The sequence below is a fragment of the Bombus bifarius genome, unplaced genomic scaffold (assembly GCF_011952205.1).
Source record: "Bombus bifarius isolate JDL3187 unplaced genomic scaffold, Bbif_JDL3187 scf7180000007968, whole genome shotgun sequence".
NCBI lineage: Eukaryota > Metazoa > Arthropoda > Insecta > Hymenoptera > Apidae > Bombus > Bombus bifarius.
In genome coordinates, this window is record NW_022884354.1 from 1,809,887 (window position 1) to 1,831,736 (window position 21,850).

At 42.8% G+C, this 21,850-nt stretch overlaps 1 long non-coding RNA gene across 1 annotated transcript in view; it reads left to right on the plus strand.

The window, feature by feature from the left end:
- The first annotated feature begins 2,242 nt into the window (after positions 1-2,242).
- LOC117209825 overlaps positions 2,243-21,850 on the plus strand; it is a 176,763-nt gene continuing 157,155 nt past the window's right edge. Inside the window, exon 1 of the long non-coding RNA XR_004487992.1 lies at positions 2,243-2,518. This is a non-coding gene — a long non-coding RNA (uncharacterized LOC117209825). The remainder of the gene's footprint in view (positions 2,519-21,850) is intronic.

The following is a 21,850-nucleotide window of genomic DNA, read 5'->3' on the forward strand; positions in this document are numbered from 1 at the left end:
TCTGAAGTAATAAATGCGCGTTCGCGAAGGTAAATAAAGAACGTCGGTATCAACGAGTCGTTAATTATCAAGGAGATGACGAAGGTTACTCATATTAATCCGCGGTCGGCGCAGTTCGGCGGAATCGATCGAAAAGAACACGAGGGTAAAATCAGGACGTAGTTTCTTCTTGGAAAATTTAATCGACGGTCAACGAGCTGGCGGAAAATGAACATCTTTTGCCGATTTAATAGACAGAAAGAGAGGCATCGCGTAAACGCCCATTCGTCGCCATTGGTTCGTAACCTTTCGTGTTTGTGACCGCTGGCTTCCTACTGACTACCAACGTGACGCGAATGTTCGATACACGAATAAGCTTCACCTTCTTCGACGATGCTGCCTCTTTCGTTTTTCGTGCAGTGCGCATGGGTATACCTGGAAGGAAGTACGCCGGCAGCCGGAGCAAGTGCGTAAAAGGGGGTGCATCGGGTGCACAGGATGCGCCTCGAGCGCAGTGGAAGGGTCGCCACAAGTATCCAGTGTTGGTGTTGTCCGCGACTTCGATCGCGCACCATCATGATATGTACCAGAAAGTACGGGAGATAGGTTCGATGAGTACATCGATGGAGATAGCGACATTGAGCTTTCATTCGAGAGACGTCGGTTGTTCTAAGCAGAAATAAAGACAACGCGATCGTGGTGGTGGTGCTGGTTCGCGATATTGGCTCAATTGCGACGTTTCGTTTTTCAATAATTCGGCTTCACCGACGATCAAATGGAAGGACCGAGGGTAAATGAAAGTCAGTGTTGGTGTTATCGATAAATTTGATAGAATTATCGTTGGCAGACAGAACTATCTCGTCACTGTCGCCACGATTCCGAGTCTAATCTATTTATTTTTGATGTCTTCGTCTAGAACGCGGTCCATTAAATAACGCCCACTCGAACGGTTACCCTTCGCTTGCTGTCCTTTCGAATCAGTTACGAGGACGCGCGGTGAAGTGCCTGTCGCACGAAGAAGTCTTAGCCGCGGTAAACGCGGTATGCGAGCACGGGAGCAGCGATTAAAGTGGACAGTGAACGAGTCGTCTTGACGAGAGGAAGAAATACAGTCATCCGACGACGAGTACGCGTGTAGGTAAGTACGTTACCTCGGACAACCGCAGCCACGTCAGCCACCCCTTTTCTTCTCGAAGGCCGCAACGCTTAGATGGCCGACACGGTAGCCGTAACAGTTCACTCGACGTATGCTTTTACAGCATATCCGTCTCCTGTAGCCGGCGCAAAGAATACCAACCAAAGGACGAGGACGAGGACGAGAACGAGCAGAGGACGGGGGGGAAAAAGAGCGTTCGAAAGAGCTTGTGTGACGTTTGCAGGGGTCAGTCATAGGGAAGGGGCGCAAGCGCAGTTATGTTCGTGAGACTCGCGAAGCACATGGTCGCCCTGACTCCTGTTCCACGGTCCTGTCTCGACTTCCTATCTTTCCTCTGGGCTTGAACCGTGTAAATAATTACTTTGCCTAGTCGCAGCTCCATTTACAACAGTGTTTGTTTATCTTAGACGGGCTACCGTGACGAAAGGGACGCCTCGAGGAATAATCCTTCGAATACCATTTAGAAAACGCGATGGCCAAGGATCGTTGTTTATTCAAAGTTCGATTAGATCGTTGTATTCTTAGACAAGGTTACGAGATTTGTAAGTAAACACGTTGTTCGGAACTCAATGACGAGTAATCAGTGAATGACGCTTGTTTTGAGAGTGGGGAACGCGCAAAAGGATCCATCGGGACTTTGATCGAAGTGGTTTATATTAAGTGTTTGGAGAGAATGTTCTTCGAAGAAGCGAGAGAAGAGAAAAGGAGCAACAATCGTTGAAGAGTAGATGGTCGTTCAGTGCATAAACCCGATAGATGTTGTGACGTTATAAATATAGAGCGCTAATGGAAACGCACTACGCTGCCCCTTGGCTTCGAGGAAAAATAAATAGAGTTATGGAATACACCGTCGCTCTCTTTCACCCAATGTCTTTTCCAGAAGGTTATCCAGTTATAAAAATACTTCGTTCTTGAAATAAGGGACACTACAAACGTACGAAAAAAATTCGTGCAAGAAGAGAACATCTTAAATTTGCAAAAACTAAGGGATGCAATATTTATTGCATATATCTAACTTTTGAAAAGTAGAAAGGTCAAATTAACGGGTGTATTTTCAAGAAAATAGAGAGGCAAACTTCGTTTACCCGCCCCCCCCTCCAAAAAAAAGATGATTCAACCGAAGAATCATGCCGTAGGAGTTATGGGAAGTCGCAAACTAAACGTCCTTGACCCAGGGCAAACAGTCATCAATGAAGTCTCCTTGTGCCGGTACAACTCGTAAATAAACATTATCGTTTCTTAAGATTTATGGACGAACTTTGCGATATTGGAAAAAAAAACCGTAGTGCGGTAGTGATCTATTATTGAACATTCGCGTGTTGACTGTAATAGAGTGCAGTGTCCTAAGACCACAAGATCGGAGTTCATCGATCGAAACCAAGGGTGAGTAAACTGATATACGCCTGTTGATCTTCGTAATCGTTCACCGAATTGCTAAATAATTTTCTTTAATCTATTTTTACTGTTATATACGATACTTCATTTATTATGTAGATAGGTGACTATAATTAGTTTAACTATCTATATAGCGACGTTTTATCTTCGAGTAACTGTCTGTTACAGCGAGTTGTATAAAAAATTCGAAATTAATTCACGTATACGACATCGCTTCAAACTTCGACCAATAAAACAATAAATACATTGTAATGGTAGGTGAAATCGTTGGTTGATTGTACGATATACGCATAGAACTCATTAAACAAGTGAGCTGGTTAGATATTACGTCTGTTGCACCACTTATACCTTTCATACCACTTAACCCTGACCTACCATCGGTGGCTTACAGTTTTATAGTGGTTCGATAAGAAATGGACAATTAATACCCATATAATTAATAATTTTAGCATACGTACGTACAATGCCCATTCAATCTACTTGCAGCGATACGATGTAATTATAATAATATGGACAGATATTAAACAAACATTCGATGAGATTAGATTTTCTACGCGTGCATTTTACTGGCTTTCTAGCTATCTGTTATTGAATCTCGTTATTATTGTAATACGCATAGTTATAGTATCTAATGTCTGCGAATTTATTAGACCTACCTGCTATGTCAACAACATTGCAATCCATAATATAAACATGAAATCTATAACAAAAGGTTGCTTGCTTTTTATCCGTTCTCGATGTAAACACGATTAAGTACGATGTATAAACACGAGTTCGTTAACTCTGGATTGTCTAACTAGCGTTACGTAAGCCAAACTGCATGTGTAGTTGTTTCGCTATAGGTATTCCACGCGTGTCAATAATAACGTTAAACGAGGGAAAGTGGAAGAAACGTTAGAGCTTTCGTGCCTTGAAAAAGAGTCAAAATGATATAGTTGCAAAATTGCTAGAAACAAATTTATTCAACTCCTGTCGGAATTTAAATTTCGCGTACGGGTTTGATTAGAGAGAGAATGATGGAAAAGTAACTAGAAAATGGAGTTTCCAAATAACATGAAGCACAGTTCGTAGGGCGTAGCCCAGGGGGCATTCTCAGTCATACAGGGTTTTCCAGAATATCCACGGCTACGACAGATCCGCACCTTGGTTTTTACGATTTAAGGGAGAAAGACGAGCGTGGCGGGGTTTGAAATGCGGGGTGTAACTGTCAGTCGTGCAATAAAACTTTTAACGCCTTCGTGTCCAATAAGCGTATCGTCCACGGAGTTTTACATTGGGCGGCGTCCCGCGGCCATTACGCCGTAACGGGACGATGCGGCACGCTGAATGGTCGCCTGAACCATCATGGCCGCTCACTATCCAGGATTCCCCCCACCATTCCACTACCTACAGCGTTTTCCATCCCTCCAGCGAGACGCTCTATCCTTGCGTATGTTAAATCTTCGAGGGTAAAGCAAAACGATACCAAGTTGAGCTTCGCTCGTGGGCAGGTAACATTTTGTAATTTTTACAATCGATGCATTTAGTTCTCGCTATTTATATTTTACACAAATGCGACGAGCTATAGAGCTATCATAATAGCGTTAAGTATAATTACTTAACGATACGATTTTTAAATCGAGTCGTGCTTCGATATAAATGATACTATTTATGGTAATTTAGTGTTACATTTTCTATTTTGTCTATGTGATTCCAATGCAAACCGATAGAAACGATGGAGAGCTTTTTTGGAGAGCTTATATTTTTTAAATTATATCATAAAACCGAAATTAAGTTTGACGTAAGAATTTTATATAAAATTACTTAGTTTATCTCTTATTTTTTTATGTACGTATATATATTCATACTATTGCATAAGTACACACATACACATGTATAGTTCTGAAGTTGCTCAGTTATGTACGATATGGGTCGATAACTTCTACCGCATCCTACTTTACCGATCGTATAAGTACTGCCTGCTAGATTTGCATCGGAGCAACACATAACCAAACAATCCACTGTACATGTAATGACTTGAAAACTTTTGCAACTTTTTTCATATTGCAAGTTGCAGTTTTAGCAAACAATGACTTTATATATTTCGTGGATTTAATCAAGATCTTAATCGAGATTAAGCAAGAAACTTATAAAAACTTTTTCGTTACATTTCCTTATTTTGCCTGCTTTTTGTATGCATAAACGATAAGAAGATATAGCTCTCGGGATGCTTTTCAGTCTTAAAAAAATCTCGGTTGATCATAGAGCTTCGCATTAAAATTTTAATCTAAGGTAGAAGATCCGGGTAGAAAGAGAAAATAAACTACGTACCTGGAGATACGAAAGCTTCGAGGGAAAAAATGAGTTCCAATTTCACCTCCTCTTGATGACGACGAGCATATTGGCGTCAACGCAGGATACGCGCCAGAGGCGAGTAAGGCTTACTTCGGAAATAGGCTGGGTGGGGAAACTCAATTTTACTAAAATCCTCTCGTAGCAACGGAGACGTGTATACATATTGTATATACCGTATATACCTGTACGTTGTTACTTTCTGCCAGACAGTCTTCCTGCTTCGTCTCGCTTTCGTGTCAGCCGCCATGTCAAACAAACTACATCCATACCTATAATACGTATCCCATATGTTGCATCTATACGTTTGCGTCGTGTATATGTTGCATCTATATACGTGTATGTAGATCGACATTGGCTCGTACATTCGATACACATATAGTAATGTCGCGATGTTATATAGGTGGGTTTTGTCGTGGAGCCATAACTAGAAATACGATGTAGTACATAGGTTGCAAACCCATAAACCCCCACCTTGTCCGGGTCTTCTCGAGGCTTCTTCAGACAGCGTTACGTTTACCTAGGGCCGAAACGACCGCGCACCACCTACGGCAGCAACACCTTCGACGACGAAAGTGACGTAGGTTGGAACGTTGACTCGTCGACGTCGACGGTAGCGCCAATAAACAGGGATCCCGCGCCCGCCTGACTTTCGATTATGTCATAGACTACATATTTCATCGGGATGTGACCCCGCGAAAGCGCGCGCTCGTCCATTAACTTTCGCGACAACTTTAGCGTGTGTTCTGAGAAAATATTACATTGATCTGTCGAAGTCGTAAACTATATGAGAATATAGTATCTGAGCGTAAGTGAGTGACTGGAAATACGTACGCTGATTAATCGTAAGAGTAGGATTAAGAAAACGTCGCGGCATGAGATCGGCGACATTTTTTGGTTAGAATAAACCCGCGCGCGCGCGCCTAAACTTGACGGTTAATCAAGCTATGATTCCCTTCGTCATGTATATTGGGGGATACGCGGCTGTTCTTTGGTATTCTATGCGTACATGTATGCGAGGACAGAAGAGGAGGAACTCTGCAGGGATTAACTGTGACCAGTTCGTGCCACGACACGCAGCCGGGTCGATCGTGAGATTCATTAAATATTGTTCGATGGACTGTAAAGCTATCCGTAGCTATAGTATTTCCGGAAAATTCGTTTGCTTGGACTCTATCGGCTTTATGCACGTCGCGAACGCCAGTGAACGTACTCGTTAATGCGCATGCGTCCGGTTGTAATATGGTATCCTTCTCTCGGAGTGGCAACATGCGTCTTATACACAACCACGTGACCACTTTAGTTTTGGAGCTGAATAATGCACAGTTTATATCGGAATTTTCTACCAACACGCTTTGATACAGGTCAGTACCGTCTTTATGCTTTAACATAGATTCTCTCACACCCTAAGCTCTCTTCGGAACTTGTCTCCTACCGACGAACTGCCGAATGTCATTCACGTAGGTTGTCACGTATTTCGACAGTCCATGAGAGACGAACAAACTTTCGCATGCCGACTTTTCAGACGGTCGTCATTAACATAGGCAACAAGTTAACGAAGACGATGCAATATGCGGAACGGGCAGAAAAGTCACGTTAAATCATTGTAATGTATACGTTGACAAGTGTCAAAATATATTACATGTCCTAACCTATACTATCGTCTTTGTCTCTTGACGTTCATTTCTCGTTCCGAGTAGTCATAATACAGTTAAACGCATGATCTTCGAACATAACAATATCTCAAACCGTGATTTTAGTCTCCTTTAACATTATTACAATAATATTGTTAAGATGTAAGTTTTACCGGTACTAAAACGACGTCAGAGTTTCTTATGTTCCGTTTATTGTCATGTGATTGTTTTCACGTTTAACATCGTGAATATCAAATAGAATACCGCTGTTCTCGTTCGTTGTACTCTATCGTTTGTCAAGGGGGCTTTTGCGTTCATTACCAATCGTTCGTCAAACGCAATTGTAATTACATTCCGTGAACGTAACGCGTACTTAGACAATCATAGCTTAACAAGCTACTATATATTCTCATGAACAGCCGAGAACACGTTAGTAGTTAGGATAAATTCCTGACGATGGCGCGCCAAGATATTCGATCGGGCTATCTTTACGACAGTATATAAATCTTTTTGCTCCTGTTGAATCATTCTCCGTAGTCACGATTAATTCCGAATCAGTGGGGATGTTGCAAATCGTTTAAATCTTCGTAAAGCACGCCTTTCGGATTTATACGAGATAATGAATCATTCGTTGACAGGCTGAAATCAAAGTGACAACCAGCTAAAATGTATTCGAAGATTCAGGTTACATATTTTCTAAGGAAAGGTGTGTGTCAATAGGAAAATGGTATTTTTCATGGTTTACTATATTTTCGTACAAATGATTAAGTTATCTTGGTTCAACGTTATTTCGAACAATTTTATACATATTATTTGTAGGTATATATAAGCATGTTTCGATGCATAGGTATACAATCTTACGATGAAAATGGCGGAAAAGCAATCGGGATACAGGCGAGCCTGCCTTATACACGAACATTTTGTTTAGGCTTAATAAGAGGTAGGGAACGTTGGATACGCAGTTTTACCGTAATATTCATAAGCTGTAAGCTATTACATTTTATGATTCTACGTCCTTACATTTGATTTATCATTGTCCACATACGGGTAATTACGGCCTCCCGCTGATCGTTTGATTTATCACAATTGTACAATTAACCACGCATCCTGGCTGATTTATGCTCGAGAATGTCATACGAAGCGTGTACATCCAACGTTGTAGCAGCTGACATTCAGGGCCAGTTGGTACGTAAAGTAAAGTCGGAGTAAGTTTCTTTTCTTCGTTCTTTGGATTTTCTCTTTTTTGCCTTTTTCTCGTCTTAACGCCATGTAGATTACGCGGCCGCAATGCAAAATAGGCTCGGCTTTCGTATCTCGTGTTATCTCAAGCACATTGCCTGTTTACGCAATTACGAAAATTTCGAAGGTCGTGAATTTTACAAGAGAAAATAGGAAGTCGCGATAATGCCGCAATTTCATTAACACTCGCTCGCATACTATGCTTATTCGTAATTAAACGTAATTAAAATATGTCCTAATTTATCGTTGAGCCTTATTTCAAAGGATAGTTTTTATCCCAGCAGGTGAAAATAATAAATCGACGCGATAAAAACGTATAATAGCGCTTCGAAGATTATGGTCGTAATAATTTAAAAACATCAATCGCGATACAATATGTGAAGTTCGATCGTTTTATTTATCTTCCTTTCTACCTGCACGGCCGAAAGACATTCTCGAGAAAAGATACGAAATTGAGAAAGAAGAACCAAAATGTAAATGACACGTGATGGTAGAACGTAATCGAAGGGAACGGAAGCTCGGTGATGCGAAGACGTGATAGAAATTGAAAACCAAATTCTTCTATCGTTCCATCCTTCTTCATCCTCCTTCCTCGCGTCTCGAATTCAGCCTTGAGATACAGCCCATAACAGCCAAACTAAAAATACGTTAAATATTAATACGTTATAAATATTAAACATTTATTTGATGTTATTTTTAATAACAATACACGCAGAAATGCATATCGGTGTATAATAATACGAGAGAATAGGATTATTTACTTCGCGAAGATGTATATTATTTACCATTATCCAAAAAACTAGAATCATGCCAGTAGATAATTTTATAGTCGTTCCTAAAACTCTACAAATCTATACAAACATACACATGATATATTAACACCGACACAAGCAAAGTAGAATTCCAAGAACTACGTTCTACCGATTCCTGAAATCAATAAACCTGAAAGGGTTACGTGTCCAGTCCGAAATGGCGTTAGATAAAAGAGGCAGGTTCGGTCAAACACAGCCGAGCGCGACAATAGCACTCAGCTAACGTCCGCGATAAAACAACTAGTGTTCGGCGGAGGGATGCGAAATCCTGATGCAGCGTTCTTTTGGTAGGTCGTCGAGCCTTCTAACGTTCGTGGATCACGCGAATGTTTGTCAACGTATGAAAGGGTGAGAGGGATGATGGATAAAGATCTGCTGGGTGTGTCTTCTTCTAGACTCGGGTCGGTGACGCGGTGTACACAGCGGAAAGGAGGCAACGTTGATAGCCGGACGATTTTAGCTAGTACAATGTCCCCGGTGCATAATCCAGCGAAAACCGCAGGCGCTCGGCGCAGCCACGAAATATTTTGCCGGGCATGAATAAATTCGGAGCTGCAGCGTTGCCGCAGTGACCAGAACCGTAGTTCCATCATAATGCAGTCGTTGTAGCGGTTTCACGAGGCTCGTCCATACGAAGCGTCTATCCACCTTCGTCGCCTGCGTATCCGTGCTTTCTCATTTGTTTGTCGAACTCGCTCGTCGCGCATCCTCCGCATTTGATCCTCTTCTTCGAAGCCAGCCTGGCTGAGCAATAACGTACCTACTTGTCTTTTACTGCGAACTGCACTTGGTTCTCGACATTCGTCTATTTGCTACGTACGAGGATTAAATCGGTTCGAACGAACAGCGGGATGTAACGCATCGATATTTAATGCTCGTAGGTGCATACGAGTTACTCGCGACTACAAAATTTTCTTTATCTCGTTAATTAATCTTGTAACTTCGGCATACGCGAGACTACACGCGCGCGTATGATGCAATGTGCGTGAATTATTCGTCGCTGTGAGTCAATGAACGCTAAATAATCGACGTTAAAATACAACGAGGATAAATGCGATTTAATAGAACTGTCTCGCCAGATCGTATCTTCGCCCTTGAGTAGGTGCCACGGTCTCCGTCGTTAACGCGAGATAGTAAAGTACCGGTTCGCGGAACGTGGAAGCCAACGTTTGCCATTTATAATCGCCAACTAATTGGGAACCGTGAGCATTTTTTACCTAATTGGACGTTTTTTTTTTTCTAATCGTTCTTCGTATCGATCATTTACGATGTATCACCCGACATAGTATAGAACCATTTCGGATTATTTGACAAATAGGTATACTTCGCGATAAACTTACCGAAAGGCCACGGCGTGTTTGTACGTACGTCCAGGCATCGATACGAAAGATTCCAAGTGCTCGTTAACGTTTTCACCGGAGGAGAATTCTTCAAAGATCTTATCGATACTTCGTCGTAGCGTAACCGTTTGAGTGGCCTTCGTTGACAATGCTCGAATATCGTAACATTCTCACGAGAGATCGAACGAAACTTTCCGTCGGTCTACCCGCCTACGCTGACATTCTGTGCTCCCCACTTTTTCTTCCCAGTCTTCCAACCAGGAGGTTGCGCCTTTTTTTTCTCTTCCATCCCTCCCTTAAGGCCACCTTTTACGTTTCTTCCAATAGGAAGTCTCACCTTTGCCAAATTACCGTGGATGCACGGGTTCCTTTGGAATTTCTCCTTGCGATTCCACTCTCCTTCGCTTACAGCATTCGCGTAGCCTCGTTCTCTCGCTCCTCTTTCCTCCAACCTCTTCGGCGCTTCCGCTTCGATAAGCTACAATACGTCGAGAGATCAGCGTTGTACGTAAAATTTAGTGCGAATATAACGAAAGAATTCCCGCTGCAGCGTTTCTCCGTAGCGTGGAACTATGTAACAAGCGGGCCTTACCTGGCAGCAACTATAAGAGCAAAGGGGTATGCGAAAAAGTTTGCATGAAAAAGTTCTTCCGCATCGACCGGCTCACGGCTGGGTTACGTCGTCCTTCCTGGAGAACGGCCAACGAGCAAAAAAATTGGCCAGCCCTTTTTTATACCTCGACTAGCCATTTAACCGGGAAGGATACCGTTGGTCTTCTCCAACGATACCGCTAGATTGCTTTCCTGTTAGAAACGAGATCATGGTCATCTCTCACGAAACTAACCTGCAACCAAGACCGTACGACCGGCAAGCCTGTGGTTTTCGTTTCACGGCTTCGATATCCGCGTGTAAAGTCTCGTACTTACGTGAAAAATATTTCGTTGCAAACCACACGTTGAATGTATTCGTTTGAAATAGTCCGATATTTCTTGGCCAAAGGTAGTCGGAATATTTGCTAGTAATGTACAAATTTTGATGATTAGGTGTATGTACGATGCTTGTAGTTGTGAGCGTGATATAAATTAGTATTCTCCCACGTAGTCAGATACAATTACAATTCGTTGTGATATGATATTTAGATATACCTACTACTGTGTTACGGCAGAGATAAACCAAACTTATAATGCAATCATACGCGGATTCTAAATTAAATTGGCCTTCGTTATCCTATCTCACGTTGCGTTATACAAAGACGATCACTCGCGGAGACGTAGGAAGTTGTAATTAAGAAATACCAACGACGTTTATGAAATTATGTATTCGTGAAATACACCTGTACAGTCAGTTCGCCGGCTATTGTACACACGGTCGTCTTACCGCAAAAGATTACATCCGTACACACCGATGTATCTTTTTGCATTTGCAAACGACTCTTCCGTTTTGCAACGTGCATATGTATGAGCGATCATTATAGATAATTATCTTCACCTGCGCGCATAGCGGTTTGTAGTTCTCTGGAATTATATCATATAAAGGATAATTGTATGTGTGTGGGTTCGTGGAATGTTGATTCATGCTGCCGGCGGGACCAAGGGCAGCGAGTATAATGTGCACTTGGACTCGGTTTTGTTTGATTTGCCTAACTATATTCAGGCCTTCGTACTAGACCTTCTCCCGGAACTTATTGCATCGATTCCAGCGAGGATATTTCGCTCCAGTTACGATCGTATTTCCTGCCCGCTTATTTTCTTTTCTTTTTTTTTTTTTTTTAGTTCGCAGCTTTCAGAATTCTAGAATCTATCGCTCTCGTACGTAGCCGACAAAAATCTATGGCGATGAAAAGTTAAGATCGAATTTAGAGAAAGTTCGTTTATATGTATAGATGGATTTGCAAGTAGCAGAAACACGATATGCAAGTAATTGAAAAAGTAGGAACAAATAAACGTCAAGTGCAAACGTAGAAACGAGATATATTAATCTTCTAACAAGCAAAGAACGAAGAAATTCGATAACTCGAGCAAAAACAAAATGAATTTCTATCTTCTACTCAAGTATTATTCGAGAGGCATACACGAGCTTTCAGAAATATATTTCCGTTTAAAGATTTTGTTTGTCGACGACTCTCGGCCAACTCGAACCTCGGAGTCAAAATATTGCCCAAGTATTGCACGAGTTCCTCTCTGTAGACAAGCTCTTCGAATTATTTAATACCAATTTCTCAGAGCGTAGTACGCGAAAATAACGCGGGCAAGCCTGGCGGACTGTGCCTCCCCCCGTTTGAACCAGTCTTACTCCGAGGATTATTTAGTACAGCTTTTATCGAGCCGTGCCAGCAACAGTGTTCTCCCGAGCCCTCGGCCAATGGCAGACTTGGATTCACGAACCATAGGAGTCTCGAAGATCCGTATACGTAAATTGAAGTCGTCGTTGAACCAAGAGGGCGTCTAGGACTTCTCAATTAACCGTCTGGGCCAGCTGGTCTCAAGTATAACCAGAGTCGAGCGTTCAAAACGCAGGCGGCGATATCGTAAAGAGGATTCTTTACGCTCATTCGCGGTTGATTGGCCTGGCAGTCGCAATGTCCGGTGTTTATGCTTGTACAGGGAAGCCTCGGTTCAGCCGTTGATCACTATTTTCGCCCATTATTCTCCTCATTATTTTTAGGGATGTCTAACTTGTTGCAATGTTGGCGTCATGAAACGATGCCATGAATCGACGATGTTTTCGAGGCATATCTTTCCAACCGCGTCAAGACGGGATCACACTCCCGTGATTTCACCTTTTTTCTTCCTCCCTCATTCTTGGAATATCGTTGACTGTGGCTTCGCCGGCCGATTTTACGACACTCATCATCGAGTACGCCTCCAAACGAATATTTTCCTCGTTGACAAATTGCACGGGATCTGCAAAGTCCTCGCTTTGATATTTTACACGCGAACCAGCAGTGTTTCTTTCGATATTTTCGATCGCGACGATATCGCCCGATTTTTTGCGAAATTTCTTCTTCTCCGCGATATAGAGATCGTCGTTCGAAATGAAACAAAGGAAGGTAGCTTTCCTCGCGACGATTGGAAAAGTGGAGGGGCTGGTTGAAAGTTCCTTCGTCAAGAACGGGTTTCGTTCGCGAAATTTTATTCGCTCTCGACGAGATGCAAAGCGTATTACATTGTTGACGCGAAGATTGGCCACGTAAAACTAAGACGATGTAAGGAAGGGCGATGGTGGAGCTAGAAATGGCGAGGCGAGGACATCGGCAGGAATGTCGTCGACGAATTTTCAGAGTAACGTAAGAACGCGGTGAACGCGAATGTGTGCGGAACGCTTGGTCCTGTGTGTCCGAGTGTTTCATCGCTATGTACCCTACGGGTTTATATAAAGCCATGTACTCGAGGGATTAGGGACGGGTTATATGTACATATATCTATCCATGCGTCTACCTCGATGGCGACGGTGGAGAAGTCTCATTAGACCAAAGTCTCGTGGAACGAGACGAGGAAACTCGAGGCGACGCGGATATTCGAAGGAAGACATGAAAACTTGGAGATTGTGAAAATGCAAGAGTTTCAGCGACGGTCGGTGAAGAAACGGGCAGGGGGGCGGAGAGATAGAAAAGCGAGCAATGGGAGGAAAACGATAAACGGATAGTCGAGAGGGACGATAGGTAAAAGGAAAGAAGAAAGATATTCCTCGAGAGAATCAGCGGAGATTCTGGCCGCTGTATTCTTACCTTAACTCCCTTCGGACGTACTTTATGCTGTCTTTAAACGCTCATTATCTTCTATACTGTTGCGAGTAAAGTGTAGGGGAAGTTTCGATCGAAACGACATAGCGTCGACCAGGACGATTCAATTATTTTTCCTCGAAGCCAAAATAAAGAACAAAGAAAGTTTATACACTGCAACGTAGGTATAAATATCTGGACATTTCTAAATACAGCTAATTTCTACTCGGACGAATAAGAAAATAATATCTGTCCCTTCGAGACTGTCGATCGAGCGTGTCGAAGGGCGGAAAGAGTTGACGAATTCGTAGCCGTGTGATAAAATTTGGAATCGTGTGGCTGGCTAGTCCGGCGATGCTTGCGAAAAAAGGTCGCATCAACGGGACGACTGTCTAGACAGTGATCAACACACGGGACTGTAAAACTTTGTAGCCACGTGATCCCGTATCGGCAACGAGTGTTCTTGCTTTCGCATACATATATATTACAGCACAGTGCTGGCCGGGAGAAGGCAATGGCGTAATATATTTAACAATGTCTCACGATATGAGACGTTTTTACGGAAAGTCGTTGGCATAGGAATTGCTTCTTGGATCTGGTAGAGCGGAGTTCGAGGCGAACACATTGGAAATGAGTTTGCTCCTCTAGGTACCTAAACTTCGGGGTTACGCTTACACTTGCACATGCATGTGGCTTTGCAGGGCGAAGCTCGGCCCTGCGCCCGCGCACAGACCAACCTAGCTGCATGAAATTCGAACTTTTATAACCGATCTGGTCATTGCGTTGGATCTAACTACGCCGCGGCGTCTTCCACTTTAATCCGCCTTTATAGAACGAAAACTCAGGCGAGCGTCTCTTATTCCAAAGTTGCAATTTTTTCCAAGCAAAATCGCCATGTCCTGTTTCTAAGCAGGCAACTTTGAAATCTTTCGCATCGTGTCCTCATTTGACAGCGTGTTATGAAAGAAGCGTTACCTTTTTATTTCGTCGTCATTTTTTTCTATCGACGTTTTGCAATTTTGTAGTATCGCGTAGTACACCATCCAATTTTATGGTGAAACGTTTGACACCATAACAAGGTGTTGTTATAGCAAAAATTTACTATTACTATCGATCGTTCGAATTATATAGAAAAATAATGTTTTCTTTAGGAAAAAGGGGAAAGAGGTACTCGCTAGGAAGTAAAATAAAGAATTCAAGAAACACGTGAAAATGTTATAAAAAGTATTATATTGGAAAGGCATGAATTTGTAAAACTGCTAGGTGCTAGGTAGTCGTTTCTTTGATATCATATTTAGCACGTACTTAATAGGAATGATTCGGTAAACTATCGATAACTGGTGTTTGATATCTATCAAAGTTTCGTTTAAAAACTATTCAGCAACAAAGCGATAAAACTGCTTTTATGACACGCTGTGTGAAGAAGGATCGGAGTGTATTCCTTCGAAAAGAATGGAAAATATCTCTATCCTCTGTAATATCGTTCGCAAACATTCTTCCGCGCATCCGTACAAAATAGCGAAGGGGTTGCGGGGAAAAACGCATGGCTGCTTGACCGGACAAGCATTCATTAACCACTCCCTTTTGGATCGGCAAAAAACAGTGGGATCCCTTCCTCGCGCGACCGGCCATGGTTCTTGAAAGCATGGAAGAAAATGGAAGGCGTGCGGGGATGGAAAAAAGAAAACCGAAAAGCTGTGGAAGAGGGCAAAGACTGGAAGGGTGGGAGGACCGACGTATTCCGGGAAGGTTGGGTTAGGTTGCAACGACGCTTTGCTAGAAACGTCGACGTGGGAGGTGGGCGAAGAGGGCAGGGACGAGAGGGGACGAGAAAGGTTGGGAATGAGGTTGATTCTCGAGCGAGGTCACGTATTTCGAAGCCAATCTAATACACTTCGAGAAAGATGAGAGCTGGAAGCCGGGACGAATGTCTGCCTCTGAATTGAACGGTCTCAAATACTGGCCAGGCAACGCGCAGGGTCTTTACCATCCAGGGAAATTCACGATATGGTCGAGAGAACGCGTAATTCCATTCCTTGTGCGCAATTAATTAAGTATCGGTGTACTTGAGCCAGCTACGCGTTCATCGACGATCCTTCGATTAATCCTTCGAGATACGTGTCACACGTATTTCGTTTCGTTTTCGAATCGTATTTAGGAGCGATTCTCTTTCGCGATGTTTCATTGCTGATAATAAACATGGTTAGAGGGAAATATGGAAGAACGGAACGTATTAAACGTAGCTGTATTTCTATGGAAAGTGTGACTCGCGTGTTAACGGAGTGAGATACCTGTACCACGGTATACACGTACGTACGTAGTTGGTATATGGGTAATTTTCTGGATGTCGGAATCGTTGAAATGTGTAGATATTCTCGCGTAATTATATTGCTGGGATTAATTACAAAGTCCTTTACTCGAACGAGTTAATCGATGCTCGGAAACCTTATGTCCCTATAAATCGAATACGTAGAAATTTTAGGATTCGCGATTATGTATTAGGATTGAGGCAAATTTGGTATCTGAAGGAAAAGAACTATGTAACGGTAGAACGATCGTTCGACGAAACTTTTAATTGCGACATCGACCGATAGAAGGTAAGGTACAGAATCCCGGTAGTTTCGAAAGCCCTACGGAATTGAAGGATCCTACAATTTCGTGGACCGTTGACCCGTAATGATAACCATCGGGAAGCTAGGAGTCTTGCGTAATAGGTGAACGTAAGGAAGCTCATAAAACTGCATACCCCGATAGGGTTTCTTCGTAGATGACTTTAATTCGTTTCCCTTTTCGCTATCTTCTTTCGCCTCATTTTATATCGCTAAGAAATATATTAATTTCGCGAATACAGTGCGAGAGTAGAGGAATAACGTAAAACCAAAAAAAAAAAGAGGAAGGCAGATGAGAGAGAAAAAAGGGAAGGTAACGCGAAAAAAAAATAGAATGGGGAAAAATGCATAAACTTTTTTGCTCGTAAAGCGGCCAATTCTATTTTTGAAATCCTCGAGCTCTCTGGCATTTAACCGTGCCATACGGTTTTTTTTCCTTTTTATTATTTGGCACTCGCGAGTCGGCAAATATATACGTAAAATGTTTTATGTAGCCGTGGCCTTTTCAGTTTCTGTGTTGCACAATATACATCCTAGATATATCTAGGTGGAACAATGCGTGCATGCGCGCTATGGGCGAACCAGTGAAATGCGCAGAAACTGCAGCATCCAGGGCGACGCCGACGCCGCTCGCCGACAGTGAATTCACTTATCTGCGTTGTACATGGGGCCGTTGCATGTAAAATACTTATATATTCGCGACACGGAATCCAGTTTTCTTGTCATATTTTTTACAGACGAAAAGGTACGCGATGACAGCGGCGAAAAGCGAAGTTAATCGTCTCCGTGTTACACACGCAAGCAGTGTACGTTAAACACACGCAAGAGGTGATGTAGAATGCATACAGCTTCGTGACGTAACCACGACCGTTCTACGAGGAAATGTCGACGCCAAGATTTCACGTTGTATCGCCTAAAATGTTGCAATAATTTAAGGCTACACGGCGCCGAGCTGCGCCGCGTTATCTCGAATACCTTCGAAACTTTCTTTTTCATTCCATTCCACCCTCGCCCCACCCCTTCACCGCATCGCCCTCTCTCTCTCTCTCTCTCTCTCTCTTCTTCTCGGTGTCGCATTGCGAGAAACGACCGAGAAATTTATGCCCTCTTGAGGAAAATTAATTTAAGCCTGGAATATTGAAAAGTGATAAAACAGCGTGTTTAAAAACAGCGCCGCCAGATAACGAGCGACTATCGTAAATGTAGATTGAAGCGAATGGTCGCAGCTGGGACAATCGAGAACAAGGGGAGTAAAAATGTATTACTCGAAACATATCGAATTTTATCACGAGCTGCGTAAGAAGACGAAAGATCGTTAAGTGCATAGGCACGCAACGTTAACTTCAACGTATTCGTCTTGATATTGCAAAATTATTCGAACGAGATATCGTGTCCGTTGTCTTCCAAGTTCTGTGGGTCTTTTTATTGAAAACGAGATATAAACAGATTTAGGTCTGATCCGAGCAAAATATAAATACTCGAAGATTTCGACTGGAATTTTCGCGGAAATTTAATGGATCTCGTCGTTGGACGAAACTAGAGAGCGAATAACCGAATAACGTTTACGATACGACATTTCGTACGAAGTACGAGAATATTTTGAGTTCAATGTAGAGAATTTGGGTAGATTCGCAGTGCGCCGCCGCCATCATCCTCTTCCTGACAAAGCAAACGAGAAGACGTGCGCGCGTCGCGCGACGGGTCGATAAAATGGACAGCCTTCTGCGTGTCTTCCTTTATCCTCGACTTTCCAATGCATCTCGAGTGGTTTTATCTATGCACAATCGAGAAAACCATCGGCCAAGAACATCAGAGACACTGCGTCAGCAGGCAAAGCATAAATTCTCTTACGATTGTCTTGTAGCACGAGCTCGCGAAAGATCAGCACCGAAACAAGCATATTTCCATAGCTTTCGTCGAATAACAAGAGCAAACTCTTTAAAACTCGTCGCAACGATCCTATTTTCCGACGATTTCGTTATTTCACCAATGGCTGAATCGCATCACCATCACTTTCAGTATTTATCTAGGAATCTCCCGTTTCTTTAAAGCTTTTACCAGACTTTTTTGTTAGAAATGTCCAATTATCTAGAAAGTTAGAATTGATTTTACATCCGAGAAGATCGGGACACAAATACACTTTGTATTTAACCAAAGAGAAACAAGGCGTTGTAGGTGTTCAACTAAAGAGAAACAACGCTCCGTATTTAACTAGAGAGAAGCAGCGCGACGGCTAAACGGTTTCAAGCTGCGGGCAGTTTCTATGAAATTCAAACGAAGTTTTTGCAAACCGATAATCATTTCTGCCTGGTAGTTTTTATAATCGTGATTTTCATCGAATTTTAGCGAATTCTAGGAATAATATTTTTCAAAGGAAATTGGCGAGCAGCGGAGAATTTCGAGGAGCCATGGCGCCGCCCGCCAATTCCCGCTGCTTTCTGCTTCATTGGTCCGTCGCTTCGGTTCACTGCAGATTAACCCTCTCGCGGAATTTACGAGCGTCCTTCCCGCGGCTGATATATTTTTAAACGGTATCGTCGCGGTTTCATCGTTGATTGCCGAGAGTAATCTTTTACCAATTAACCCTTTGTTCCACGATAGAACCACGCCATCGAACGATATCGCCATTGCAATTTGTTTTCTACGAATAGAAAAAGTATTCTCTCTTTGGAAAATTCTTCGTTCGATTCTACCCTAATCGGTCACTGTTGCACAGCAAATTACACGAATTTTTTCGCTCTTCGTTGAAATTCCATTGTTATTTAAAGAACACGCGGAATAAACGTGATAACGTGGTCTTTGACATAGTCGAAAAGAAGAAAACGAGTTAGATCCATAGATGTACCTAAACATTTTGAAATAAAGAGCAACAACACATAAGAAGCGACGCCTTGAAATACGAACTTGGATTCAAAAATTACTCTGCCATAAAATACGAAACTGCATCTTACATCTTTCTCTAAAGTCTTCGTTTGTGATTGAGCAAGATAGTTACCTAATGAGTGTTAGGTAACATATAGCGTAGTGTTTTAATCATCGTATTAAAATTAGTCTCTGTCACGGTGTCGATAGCACGTTAATCTATCACGTACAACAGAATTTCGTGGCGTTTGTTTCCTCAACGAATGGAATGGAGCGTAATTCATAATAAAGATCTTCTAATCGTTCTGAGCAATCTATTATAGCAGAACAGACACGTTGACAACGGTAATGATATTTCTACTTGGCTTTCGATTTTAACATTGTCACGTAACATCGTTAAGAGACGTCACGTCCTAAAACACGGGCTGTACATCATCCTAGACTTTCATAACGCAAATCCGTACATCGCCGTTTCTATTTAAAGGAATTGGACCGCGTGTAACGCGTCTATCAATGCGAACGAATGATTTTCACGAACGCGCAGAGCTGCATAAAGTCTCGCGATGGTAATTCCTTCGGATTAAACTTATCGAACTCCGAATCTCTCTTGGTAACTTTAACGATACTGTACAGTTGGGAAAAAGTTCTGCTGGAAATTTAGCGGCAACATGCTGCAAGCATCGCATGGTAGAAGCTATTTCCCGGTAGCAAAACTTTCCGCTCGGTCGTAAGAGCTTTCGCGCGGTTTCAAACTTTCAAGATCCAGGCCAGCGACAATTTGGGTCCTTCTCCGTTCGTGTCGAGCGACCGAAACTTAAAAACGAGCCAGTGTCGTACAACGAAGTCTGGACAAGATTTCAAAGTTTGCGATAAACGACAAAGACCTCTTCGACGTTGCAAGAATTTCTCCAGCGAAGTAACAAACGAAATCACAGTAACAAGCGAAACTACGTGAAATACCGCGACTACCAATTAATTCTACTCGAAGAAAATGCTGGAAAAGATTACAGGGATGGCTGGTGGGTATCAGGACGGCCACGTTGAAAGTTGAATGTCGCAGGCGAGATGTAAGTTCTTAACTAATTTCGGATTCCGTCTCGTTTTTACGATAAAGCGGGTAATATCGTGAGACTGCGTGGAAAAAGGGGGGAAAATTTTTTCACGCGAGTTGCGCGAGAGCTGCTCGCTGTCTCGAGTCGAAAGTTTTCGAGATCGGAGTCGGCGACATTCTGCTTCTTTCTTGGAACTTGTAAAGCTTAAAAGCACTTGGAGGATTTATGCTCAAGCGCGTATCAGGGAGGGAATGAAGGAAGGAAGGAAGAAAGGAAGAAAGAAAGAAAGAAGGACTGCATCCTTCGGGCTAGGATATCAAGCGAGCAAGGAAAAGCCTTTAAATTCGTAAAAGTTTAGAGCATGCCGGAGTGCAAGGAAGTAAATTTAGAAATGAGAAGTTTGGATCCGTCGTGAGGAAGCGAGACAAAGCTGGCCGCACAGAGGCTGCAGCGTGTTTCCCTTGGAAAATTTAATTTCAACCTTAACCCTTCTCCCGCTTTTCGCTTGTAAGTTCGCGATAAATTTTTACGTCGGCGCGATCCGCTCGACTGAGATGTTTCCTCCGAAACAGCCGTGAGGAAATCGAGCGCTGCTTGTCCATAAAAGAAAAAAAGAAGAAAAAGAGAAAAAAAGAAAAAGAAAACGGAAAAGGAATAATAGAAACGAGTAGGACTAATTAAAATAACTCCGCCGTCCGTCCATAACGGAAAAACGAGTGCTGGGTTACTCGACAAATATCCGTGGAATATTTCGAAATGTATATAAAGAAGATCTGAAGGGAAAGAGAGAAACGAGCAACGAGGGACAAACGTGAAAATATCGTCGGATAACGATTCCACCGGAGGTTTATTTAAATAACGATCCGAGGATACGATGTTACGCGGCGATACGATTCGGCGGGGCTTACTCGATCGAATGGCGAACCACCCAAAAATAATGAAGCCAGCCTCGCAACCAGAAAAACGACGGAATCGAAAAGAAACGAGATTCCGAAGGCATCGCGACGATCCCTCCGAACGGTGGATTCCACGGCGTAGCGAAGACATAAGTTCCGAACTAATTTCAGGTTTTACTCCTTTTAGGGGAATAGCTTGTAATAACCGGCAGCGAGAGGTGGATCAAGGTAACCCTGAATGGGGAGGGGAAAGGAGATGCGGCGGCAACGAGAAGAAGGGAATGGGTTCCGTGTGGTGAGAGTTGATTGGATACGATAGGTCAGAGAGAAATCGGGGTACAAGAAGCAGAGAGGTAACCGGATCAAGGTAGCAAAACCAGATCCATTAACGAGCTTCGGGGCACCGCCCTCTTTATCGCGAACGTCCTCGGCCCAACAAATGGGCCACCTGTATCTGTTCCGTGTAATATTCGCGTGTAATTGCCGACAAAGTTATAGCGCGCGCTCCTTTACCCGATATCCGATCACGGTTGCTTTGTTTTATCGGCATTATCATAATTATTGAATTAACGCGCGTCCCCTACATGCTGAATTCGACCTGACTCGCCTTTCGCGGATCTGACTTTGTTCCGCTTAATCGCCGCGTAAACCAGCGTCGAATGGCGAACGAGATATCGACCGCTCGTCGTTTCTGTTATTGAAACGTATAAATGTTTTAAGGACGAGTTAACGACGGCAATATCAACGAATTTGAAGACATTGCTGCATAGTGTTTCGTGCCTGTTGATCGAGAGAGAGAGAGACGGAAGACAGGTACTCGTGG